Source organism: Mobula hypostoma, chromosome 14 (assembly GCF_963921235.1).
Source record: "Mobula hypostoma chromosome 14, sMobHyp1.1, whole genome shotgun sequence".
NCBI classification, from domain to species: Eukaryota; Metazoa; Chordata; class Chondrichthyes; order Myliobatiformes; family Myliobatidae; genus Mobula; species Mobula hypostoma.
Window position 1 is genome coordinate 9,520,483 of NC_086110.1, and position 11,943 is coordinate 9,532,425.

Sequence of the window (11,943 nt, forward strand, 5' to 3'; positions counted from 1 at the left end):
GCTAGGAGTCATGGCCCCGTCTGGCAATTCCCCATCTTGCTATTACCTCCTTAATTGGACCTTAATCCCCTCGTCTGATTTCCAATCATCCCCAGTTCCACTATTACAGCACAACTGGTTCCCATTAGTGAACATAGGATAAAACTCGGGCGGCACAGCCATGCTTTGCCAGTTCGTTGGTCGACTAGTGTGAGTAAACCTCGTTTCCTGGTTCCTTGGGACTGTCAGTTCTAAGCTCCGCATCATTTCCCGGATCTCGGTGTAAAGACTCTCCCGTTCGCGGTGGTGCTAACGCCTCACGACACTGCCTCCGTGCCTGCGTCCTGCACTTGAGTTCGTCCTCAGCCTCATCCTTGCAACAGAACGAATTGGACAAGAATGAACCCAGCGGACACGGACCCCGTGCAACAGGCCCTTTCCAGCCAGGGCTACCCACTGGAAGCCCACGACCAACTGCTCAGAAACGTCACGGAAAACCTTTGTGCGCCGTCCAAGAATGTGAGGAAGGTCAGTGAGCAGATTGACCCGGTATCCGCTTCCCTTACTCCAACCCTTCCAAGAACCCTGACTGACCAAACCGCACAGACTGGGATGGCTACGCCACTTGATCGGCAACACAATCCCCTCGAGAAGCGTACGTACCCGAACCGGAACCCTACTCTGGGGACCTAGAGAAGTGCCGGGCCTTCTTATTACAAGGCTCTTTTGTCTTTGAGCAACAGCCACGTGGGTACATCTCGGACGGATCAGAGATTGCATACATCATGGGGCTGTTCCGAGGGATGCCCTGGCACGGGCCACCGCGATCTGGGACAATCGACCAGGCGTCTGTTACTCCTTCCCCTCCTTCGTCTCCGAAATGAGGAAGATCTTTGAACAGCCCATTCCCGGCAATGACGCCGCTAAGCGCTTGCTAACTCTCTGTCAGGGTTCGCGAAAAGTAGCAAAATACTCCATCGAGTTCCGAACATTAGCGGCGGACCCTGAGTGGAATGACGAGGTACTGCGGGAAGGGTTCCGACAGGGCCTCTCAGATACGGTAAAAGATGAACTCGCAGCGAGGGATGATGCGGATAGCCTGGACTCTCTTATCTCTCTAGCTACCAGGCTCGATAATCGCCTTTAAGAGCGTCTGACAGAAAAGACCAGTGGGCTTCTCGGGTCAGCCCACGTCCCACCTTACCATCTTCAGCCAATCTTCCTTCCCCAGCCGCTCCAAATATAGCTCCTGCTCGGACCGTCCCTACTATCCTGGGGAAGGAACCGATGCAGCTGGGACGGAACCGTCTCTCCCCTGCCGAGGAGGCGGAGAGCTGGGGATTGTTACTATTGCGGCCGCAGACCTTTTCGTCCGCCACGTTTTCCGCCTCCACGGAATCCCCGCTGACATCGTCGCCGATCGAGGTCCCCAATTCATCTCGCAGGTGTGGAAGGCCTTCTGTCAAGCCTTAGGTGCCTCGGTCAGCCTGTCATCCGGGTTCCACCCACAGACGAACGGGCAAATGGAACGGGTCAACCAAGACTTGCAGGCGACGCTACGTAGTATTACAACCAACAATCCCTCTACCTGTATTGCCAACCTCGCGTAGATTGAGTAAGCCCAAAACTCTCTGGTTAGTACTGCCATCGGAAGGTCTCCCTTCGAGTACCAACACCGCTGTTCCCCGCGCAAGAAGAGGAGATTGCAGTGCTGTCTGTTCAGGCCCGTATCGTTTGGTGCCGCAAGGTTTGGGAAGACACACGCACGGCCCTGCTCAGATCAGCCGACCGCGATAGGAGGATTGCCGATTGACGCCGGACTCCTGCGCATGTGTATCGACCTGGGCAGATGGTGTGGCTTTCATCTGAAGACATCCGTCTCAAAAAGGAGCCGAAGAAACTCGCCCCTCGCTTCCTGGGACCTTTCCGAATCGAAAGTATCATCAACTCCACAGCAGTCCGACTTAAACTACCAAGATGTATGCGTATCCACCCTACTTTTCATGTTTCCCAATTAAAACCACTTTCCTTCAGCCCCTTGTGCTCTCCGACCGAAACCCCTCCACCCGCCCGTATCATCGACAACCATCCGGCATACACCGTCCGGCGGCTACTAGATGTGCGCCGTCGGGGCAGGGGCCTCCAACAGCTGGTCGACTGGGAAGGGTACGGCCCAGAGGAGCGTTCCTAGGTTCCCCGCTCCTTCATTCTTGACCCCCCACCCCTCCATCCAAGACTTCCATCGGGACCATCCGGACAAACCTGGACATTCGCCTGGAGGCTTCCGTTGGGGGGGTGGGGGGTGGACTGTCATGGTCCCGTCTGGCAATTCCCCATCTTGCTATTACCTCTTTAATTGGGCCTTAATCCTCTCGTCTGATTTCCAATCATTCCCAGTTCCACTAATTACAACACACTCTCTAACATAGGATAAAACTCGGGCGGCACAGTCGTGCTTTGCCAGTTCATTCTAATGTGAGTAAACCTCGTTTCCTGATTCCTTGGGACTGTCAGTTCTAAGCTCCGCATTATTTCCTGGATACTCTACGTAAATCTTGTCTCCGTGTAAAGACGCTCCTGGATACCGGTTCCCCAGTCACGGCGGTGCTAACGCCTCACGACTCTGCCTCCGCGCCTCTGTCCTACATTTGGGTCGTCCTCAGCCTCGTCCTTGCAACACTAACTGCCAAGTTCGAGGTGCGGACGAACAACAGCCCACTAACCTATAGCCTGACCTCGGCGAAACTGGATGCCACAGGCCATCGATTGTTGGCGGCGTTATCTGGCTATGATTTCAACCCGAAGTGATTACCGGGAAGTCGGAACATTGATGCTGATGTGTTGTCCGGACGTGCGCATGAAGGGTTGGACGGGGCCGGAGAGTGGGAGAGCGTTCCTGCCCCTGGAGTCAAAGCTCTGTGCCAGTTTTCCATCACGGGGAAGGCAGAGGAAGTCCAAAGCCAGAATCGAGCGGTAGATAATTTGGGAGCTTCTGATGGTGTCATTCCACAAGCTTACTGCAACCTGAGTGCTCTGATGACAAAGCAGTTGGGAAGTGGCTGCCGCCTAACGAAATGACACGTCCGTTGGTACTGTTTAGTCAGCAGTTGCGAAATGGGACATGACCCAAGCTGACACGATGAAACTCTCCGCGGTCTATCTACTACTAAGAGAATAGTCCAGACTGGAGTTGAGGAACCAGATTCTATACCGGGTCTCGTCGCCTCCAGACCGGCCTCTGAGTTACCAGCAGATTCTGCCTGAGAAATATCGGAGGATTGTGTTAAAGTCACATAGTGACTTAATGATGGTTCCGGTCATGTGGGGGCTGACAGACCGATGGATTGTTTAGAGATCAGTTCCACTGGCCCCGAATGAAGCCGGGGATCGAAGAATACCGGTAGTCGTGCATTCGATGTATATGGAGAAAGACGTTGCCTATGAGGGCTGTTCTGTTATCCCACCTGCAGAGTGCAAGGCCACTTGATGTGGTGTGTATGGATTTCGTTTCGAAAGAGCCTGACACCAGCAACATGGCGAATGTCTTGGCTATTACGGATTACTACACCAGAAGTACACACCGTGGCCAAAGTGTTATGGGGGAAGTATTTCGTTTATTATGGCCTCCTCAGGCGGATACTTAGCTATCAGGGAAGGGATTTCGAGAGTAGACTCATACATGAGTTACTGACCATGCTTGGAATCGAGAAGTCCAGGACTGCGCCTTATCACCCACAGAGTGATCTCCAGCCTGAGAGGTTTAGTCGACTATTGCTAGACATGCTCGGAACCGTGAAGATCAGTAAAAAGAACAAGTGGAGTCAACATGTTGGACATCTCGTCCACTGCTACCGTTGTACACAGAATGCAGCTACCGGGTACTCGCCGTAGGGCGCGAAGCGAGGTTGACCGTTGACCAATGTTTTGGGGCTGCTCGGGAAGAACTATAACAGAAAACCTATCTGACGTGTGTGTTTGAAATGAGAAGGGAGCTGAAAAGGGCTTATGAACTCTCTGACGTCTCGGCTACCAAGCTGAATTCAGGAAATAAGCAGAAGTACAACCAAAAGGTTAGGTTCTCCCAACTAATGCCTGGAGAACGAGTCCTCATAAAGACTTTGAGGCTACCTGGGAAGCATAAGTTGGCTGACCGCTGGGCAGCTATCCCCATGTAGTGGAGAGCCAGATGTCAATCCTACCTTTTTTACGGGTGAACCCAAAGGTTGGGAATGGGCCTGTCTAGATTCTCCATCAGAACCAACTTCTACCTCTGGGACAAGAGTACATGTTGATCCGAGCCTGACCTGAACCCTACACCTAATAAGAGGACTCTAGGGCGAAGTGCAGAAACCGAAGGATCAGCAACGCAAAGGATTACACTGGAACAGATCACGGAATATGATACGGACTCGTAGGACGAGGAAATGTGGTGTGGTATACGCTGCCCTTCGCAAACTCCCCAATAATTGATGAAGTGATTCACAACCTCACGCTGAGGCGGGTGAAATGGGGGGAACGAGCAGTGGGGAAGCATGTTTGCGGTTAGAAAATAAAGGGAGGCTGGGCTCTAAAGTAACTGGACATGAGGGTGAGCTCAGCCAAGTCACAAAAGGCCCTAAGTTGTCGGGAGGCACAAGTAATGGACAGGCAGGAGCCTCCCCAGGTAGATAGGAAAGAGCCCATGGAGCGTCTGAAACTGAAAAATTAGATGGAGTACGGAGGTCCCAAAGACTCAGGAGACCCCCGGACAGACTGGGCTATGTCGCACCCGAGGAGAAGAGTATGGCACTATCCCCTTCGTGAACCATGTCACTGCCATTTACACCTGGGTTGGACTTCCTTCTTTGTATGAAGGAGTGACAAATTATCTCAACGTCATGAAAACATGACTAATTTTGGTGTGGGGGGTGGGCAGCGTAGTATTCCTTTCAGGAAATCATGCTGGCTTTGGCCTATCTAGTCACGTGGCTGCAGGTACTCCTCAATCTTATCCCTAACAATCGATGCCAACAACTTCCCAAACACTGATGTCAGACTAAAAGGTCTATAGTTTCCTTTCTGTTGCCTCCCACCCTTCTTAAATAGCGGAGTAACATTTGCAATTTTCCAGTCATCGCGTACAATGTCAAAATCTATCGATTATTGAAAGATCATTGTTAATGTCTCTGCAATATCTACAGCTACTTCCTCCAGAACCCGAAGGTGCATTCCGCCAGGTACAGGAGATTTATCCACCCTCAGACCATTAAGCTTCTTGAGCACCTTCTCAGTCGTAATTTTCACTGCACATACTTCACACCCCTGACACTCTTGAATGTCCGATAACCTACAGATGTCTTACACTGTGAAGACTAATGCAAAATACGCATTCAGTTCATCTGCCACCTCTGCGTCTCTCATTACAATATATCCAGCGTCATCTTCTATTTGTCCTATATCTACCCTCGACTCTCTTTTACGTTTTATATACTTCAAAAGCTTTCAATATCTTTGATATTAGTCACCAGCTTCCTTTCATGAGTCATCTTTACCTTCTTAATGACCTTCTTGGTTTCCTTCTGCACGTTTTAAAAGCTTCCCAATCCTCTATCTTCCCAAGCATTTGCTTGGTATGCCTTCTCTTTTGCTTTTACTTTGGCTCTAGTCCGGGTGACTTTTGTACTTTCAGGTCTTTGAGCTTTTTGAGCACATTCTCCCTTTGACACCCCTTCTATAATTTCCCCCCCATCACCTTACAATTATGGTATACTTACCCTGTAAAAAAAGTCTCTGGTCTTCCATTCTATCTATGCTTCTTATCTTTTCTACATCTGTTTCAGGTCACGTCTCATCCTCCTACCCTCCAGTACTCTGTTTGTATTTATTTATCATCTCCTAGCATCTGTTATTATTTCACTCTAGTTATACCAACCCTGGTTCAACCTAACCATCCTATCACCTGCTGGCTCCTGCCTCACCCCTCCTCCTCACTCCTATAGCAGCCATCACCCCTCTGAATTCTCAGTCCTGATGCAGATCTTCACATGAAGCGTTATTTATTCCTTCCCTCCTACAGGTGCTGCATGATCTGTTGAGTTTTTTTCGTCTGCTTATGTGGTTTTGCTCCGAATTCCAATGCCTACACTATCTTGCAACTCCAACACTCTAAAATATAATTGTCTCTGTAATTCCGTTTACGAGGATAATCGGTTTGACCTAGTGTTGCATATATGTGACTCCATTCCTTCCACCAATTTAAGATTGACATTGCCTAGCCTCTGAAATAGATTACTGGTGCACTCAGACAGGACACGTGAAAAGGTCAAAAAGAGCCCTTTGTAAAAATACTCAAAGAAATCGAATTCACTGTAAACACTGTGGCCTATGAAGGGACAACCGTCCTCTGTGCCACTTGAAGTACATTGTAAATGATACTTTAGAAACAAATCTGTATTAATTACTGAAACAGAATCATAGAGTCGTAGAAACAGGGCCTTCAACCCAACTGGTCGATGCCAACCGAGTATCCGACTTTCCCCACTTTTGTTTGTTTGGCCCATATTTCCCTGAACGTCTCCAAAATTACCTTCCTCAGCTACTTTCTCTGGCAGCTCATTCTATGTAATGATCACTCCCTGATTATCCTTCAGGTCCCTGTGAAATATTTCCCCTTTCACCTTAATTCCCAATTCTCCATTACCCGTAATAAAAAACTAAACAACTATGCGCACTGACCTTGATTTTTGTCCCTCCTGGTTTTATACACATTTATAAGATCACCCCTCATTCTCACATGCTTCAAATGAAACAAGCCAGAGACACCTCAACTTTCTCCACAACTCAGGCCCTCGAATCCCTTTAAGTCTACTCCGGACTCTTTCCAAATTTATGAAACCTTTTCTATAGTAGGATGACTAAATTGGAACACAATACTCTGTATGCATCCTCAAGAACATCTCCAGCACTAAACCCATATCCCATAATTACCTTCACATCCAAAATTCTGACTGTAGATCTATCAATGTTTCTTCATAGCATTGCCCATTCTACCAAGTACAATGATATAGAATGCAATTCAGAATGTAGCATTTAACAATAATAAACCAATTACCAGTTTTACAACTAACAGTAATGTGACGGGGTCCTGAATTACCCCTATTAACTGTGCTTTTGAAAAGAGAGAGAGAGAGTTATTTACCACCGACATTTTATTTTGAAAGAGAGAGAGAGGGACGAAGGCTAACTGTTGGACTCACTTTAAGGAACGATTACTAGTGCACTCAGACAGGACACGTGAAGAGGTCAAAAAGAGCCCTTTGTAAAAATACTCAAAGAAACCGAATTGACTATAAACACTGTGGCCTATGAAGGGACAACCGTCCTCTGTGCCACTTGAAGTACATTGTAAATGATACTTTAGAACGAGAAAGAACTTTTAACTGTTGGATTTCTGCTGCAGTGGAGATAGCACCGAGCAGCCCGTAAGTTGCTATGGTGACCGAGGGCGTTAGTAAATGGACAATTGATGTCATGATTTTCAGCAGGTTGTTGATACTTCTTCAAGGACTTTTGCCTGCTTGTGCATTTTTTCACAGAGAGAGGAAGGAGGGATTATTTGAATGACAGTTGATGCTCAGCACCAGAAGATAAAATAGGAGGTCAGATGATAGACCTCAGACACATGTTCTGGACACTGAATGAGCATTGTTGCGCCCTCAGGAAAAGTGGGTTTTGGAGGATCGATCAGGCAGATCGATCCGTCGCTCTTGCAGTGGAAAGGAGGAAAAGGGTTGACTGGTGGGGAGTTGTCCATGTGTCCACCCTCGCCTGAGGGATAGCTCCACTACAGAAAACCGGTGCCCTTTGTTGAAGTCACAGTCGGTGACTTTTAAAGGATTCCGAAGGACAACGAGCAGATCGACGGCGTCAGTTCACCTGAAGACTCAAATCTCTCCTTCTCTCTCCATCACTACTCAACTCAATACCACGAACTGAACTGAACTTTGCTCATCATCGTAAGACGGTATCTTTTTACCCCTAGACTTAAAGAAGCTTGGTTTTTCATACATATATGTTCTACACTTACTTTATGTAATCATTGCAAACCTGTTTGATTTATCTACATTTATATTACTGTATTGCGTAGTTACTAATAAATGTTATTAGTTTATAGCAGTACTGGACTCAAAAGTGTTTTCCATCTCTGCTAGTCCTTTATTCCCGTCACCGGTTTCGTGACAGTAAAAAATGGACAGACATAGTACATCGAGGTAGTATAAAGGAAAAGCATGGTATGGTCGGATGGTAATTTGCCTCCCAGGTGCCAGCGTCTGGGATGTTTCAGATCGCGTCCAAGATATCCTGCAGTGGGAGGGAGAACAGCCAGAGGTCGTGGTACATATTAGTACCAAAGACATAGGTAGGAAAAGGGAAGAGGTCCTGCAAACACAGACTGCAGGGAGTTTGGAAGGAAGTTGAGAAGCAGGACCGCAAAGGTAGAAATCTCGGGATTACTGCCTGTGCCACGCGACTGTGAGAATAGGAATAAAATAAGATGGAGGATAAATGCGTGGCTGAGGGATTGGAGCAGGGGGCAGAGATTCAGATTTCTAGATCATTGGCACCTCTTTTGTGGCAGTTGTGACCTGTACAAAAAGGACGGGTTGCACTTGAATCCCAGGGGAACCAATATCCTGGCGGGGAGATTTGCTAAAGTTATCGGGGAGAGTTTAAACTCGAATTGTTGGCGGGTGGGAACAGAACTGTAGAGACTGGGTAAGAGGCCCACAAATGCAGAAAGCTTGCGGACAGTGCGATAGGCAGCTGATAGAGAAGGGACGCGCTCAGACAGAAGGCATGAGATGCATCTATTTTAACGCAAGGAGTATTGTGAACAAAACGGATGACCCTGGATCAGTACTTGGAGATGTGATGCGATGGCCATAACAGAGACTTGTATGGTTCAGGGACAGGAATGGTTGCTTCAAGGGCCGGGTTTTAGATGTATCAGAAAGGACAGGGCGGGAGGCTAAAGAAGTTGGGGCATGACATTGTTGATTAGAGATAGCGTCACAGTTGCAGAAAAGGTAGATGCCATGGAGGGTTTGTCTACGGAGTCTCTGTGTGTGGACGTTAAGAACAAGAAGGGGTCATAACTTTATTGGTTGTTTTTATAGGCCGCCCAGTAGTAAGAGGGATATCAAGGAGCAGATAGGGAAATATATCCTGGAAAGCTGTAATAATAACAGAGTTGTCGTGATGGGAGATTTTAATTTCCCAAATATCGATTGGCATCTCCCTAAGAGCAAGGAGTTTAGATGCGGAGGAGTTTATTAGGTGTGTTCAGCAAGGATTCTTGACACAATATGCAGATAAGCCTTCAAGAGGAGAGGCTGTACTTGATTTGGTATTGGGAAATGAACCTGGTCAGGTTTTGAAGATAGTGATCATAATTCTATCCCCTTAACAATAGCATTGGAAAGATATAGGAACAGATAAGTTCGAAAAGCGTTTACACTGGAGTAAGGGGAATTATGAGGATATCAGGCACAACATTGGAAGCTTAAATTGGAAACAGGTGTTCTCGGGGAAAAGTACGGAAGAAATGTGGCAAGTGTTCAGGGGATATTTGTGTGGAGTTCTGCATAGGTACGTTCCAATGAGACAGGGAAGTTCTAGTAGGGCACAGGAACCGTGGTGTACAAAGGCTGTAATAAATCTAGTCAAGAAGAAAAGAAAAGCTTACACAAGGTTCAGAGAGCTAGATAATGTTAGATATCTACAAGATTATAAGGATAATAGGAAGGAGCTTAAGAAGAAAATTAGGAGAGCCAGAAGGTGCCATGAGAAGGCCTTGGCGGGCAGATTAAGAAAAACCCCAAGGCATTCTACAAGTACGTGAAGAGCAAGAGGATAAGGCGTGAAAGAATAGGACCTATCAAGTGTGACAGTGGGAAAGTATTATGGAACCGGAGGAAATAACAGAGGAACTTAATGAATACTTTACTTCAGTATTCACTGTGCAAAAGGATCTTGGTAATTGTAGTGATGACTTGTATCAGACTGAAAAGCTTGAGCATGTAGATATTAAGAAAGAGGATGTGCTGGAGTTTTAGGAAAGCATCAAGTTAGATAGGTCGCCGGGACCGTATGGGATAGACCCCGGCATACTGTGGGAGGCGAGGGAGGAGATTGCTGAGTCTCTGGCGATGATCTTTGCATCATCTGTGGGGACAGGAGATGTTCCGGAGGATTGGAGGGTTGCGGATGTTGTTCCTTTATTCAAGAAAGAAAGTAGAGATAGCCCAGGAAATTATAGACCAGTGAGTCATACCTCAGTCGTTGGTAATTTGATAGAGAAGATCCTGAGAGGCAGGATTTATGAACATTTGGAGAGGAATAGTATGATTAGAAATAGTCAGCATGGCTTTGTCAAGGGCAGCTTGAGCCTTACGAGACTGATTGAATTTTTTGAGGATGTGACTAAACACATTGATGAAGGAAGAGCAGAAGATGTAGTGTATATGGAGAAAGTAAGGAGGCATGGGATCCAAGGGGACATTGCTTTGTGGATCTAGAACTGGCTTGCCCACAGAAAGCAAAGAGTGGTTGTAGATCGATCATATTCGGCATTTAGTGCCTCAGCGATCTGTTCTGGGACCCTTACTCTTCGTGATTTTTATAAATGACCTGGATGAGGAAAGGGAGGGATGGGTTCGGAAGTTTACTGATGACACAAAGGTTGGAGATGTTGTTGATAATGTGGAGGGCTGTCAGAGGTTACAGCGGAACATTGATAGAATAGAAAACTTGGCCACGAAGTGGCAGATGGAGTTCAATCCTGATGAGTGTGAAGTGGTTCACTTTTGTAGGTCAAATATCATGGCAGAATATAGTATTAATGGTAAGACTCTTGGCAGTATTGAGGATCGGAGGGATCTTGGGGTCCGAGTCCATAGGACGTTCAAAGCTGCTGCGTAGGTTGACCCTGTGGTTAAGAAGGCGTACGGTGTAATTGCCTTCATCAATCGTGGAATTGAATTTAGAAGCCGAGAGGTAATGTTGCAGCTCTCTAGAAACCTGGTCAGACCCCACTTGGAGTAAAGTGTTCAGTTCTGGTCGCCTCCCTACAGGAAGGATGTGGAAGCCATAGAAAGGGTGCAGAGGAAATGTGCAAGTATGTTGCCTGGATTGGGGAGCATGCCTTATGAGACCAAGTTGAGTGAAGTCGGCCTTTTCTTCTTGTAGCGACGGAGGACGCGAGGTGACCTGATAGAGGTGTATAAGGTGATGGGAGGCATTGAGCGTGTGGATAGTCAGAGGCTTTTTTCCCAGGGCTGAAATGGTTGCCACAAGAGGACACAGGTTTAAGGTGCTGGAGAGTAGGTACAGCGGAGATTTCAGGGGTAAGTTTTTTACTCGGAGAATGGTGAGTGCGTGGAATGGGCTGCCAGCAACTTTGGTGGAGGAGGATGCGATTGAATGTTGTAAGAGACTTCTGAATTGGTACATGGAGCTTAGAAAAATAGAGGGCCATAGGTAAGCTTTGTAATTTCTAAGATAGGGACATGTTCGGCACAACTTTGTGGGCCGAAGAGCCTGAATTGTGCTGTAGGTGTTCTATGTTTCTGTTAAGGGAATGCAAAAGATAATGATACAGTTGAATGGAAGTGAGTGCAGTGCAGGTAGACAAAATTATGTGCTTGGGCCATGAAGAGGGATACTGACAGATGAAGTGTTCATCTTTAACACATAAAAAAGCAGTTCGTAACTCCTATAGCAGCAGAATTGAAGCTGCCCTTGAGCCTGGTGGTGTTCGTTTTCAAGTGTTTCTATTTTCTGCCCGATGGAAGTGAAGAAAAAACAGATAATTTCCGGGATGTGTGGGTTAGTCAATTACATTGGCTTCTTTTCTGAGGCGGTGGGAAGTGTCGACATATTCCATAGATGCCGAGGCTGTGTATTTCTGAGAAAACACAGCCTTCC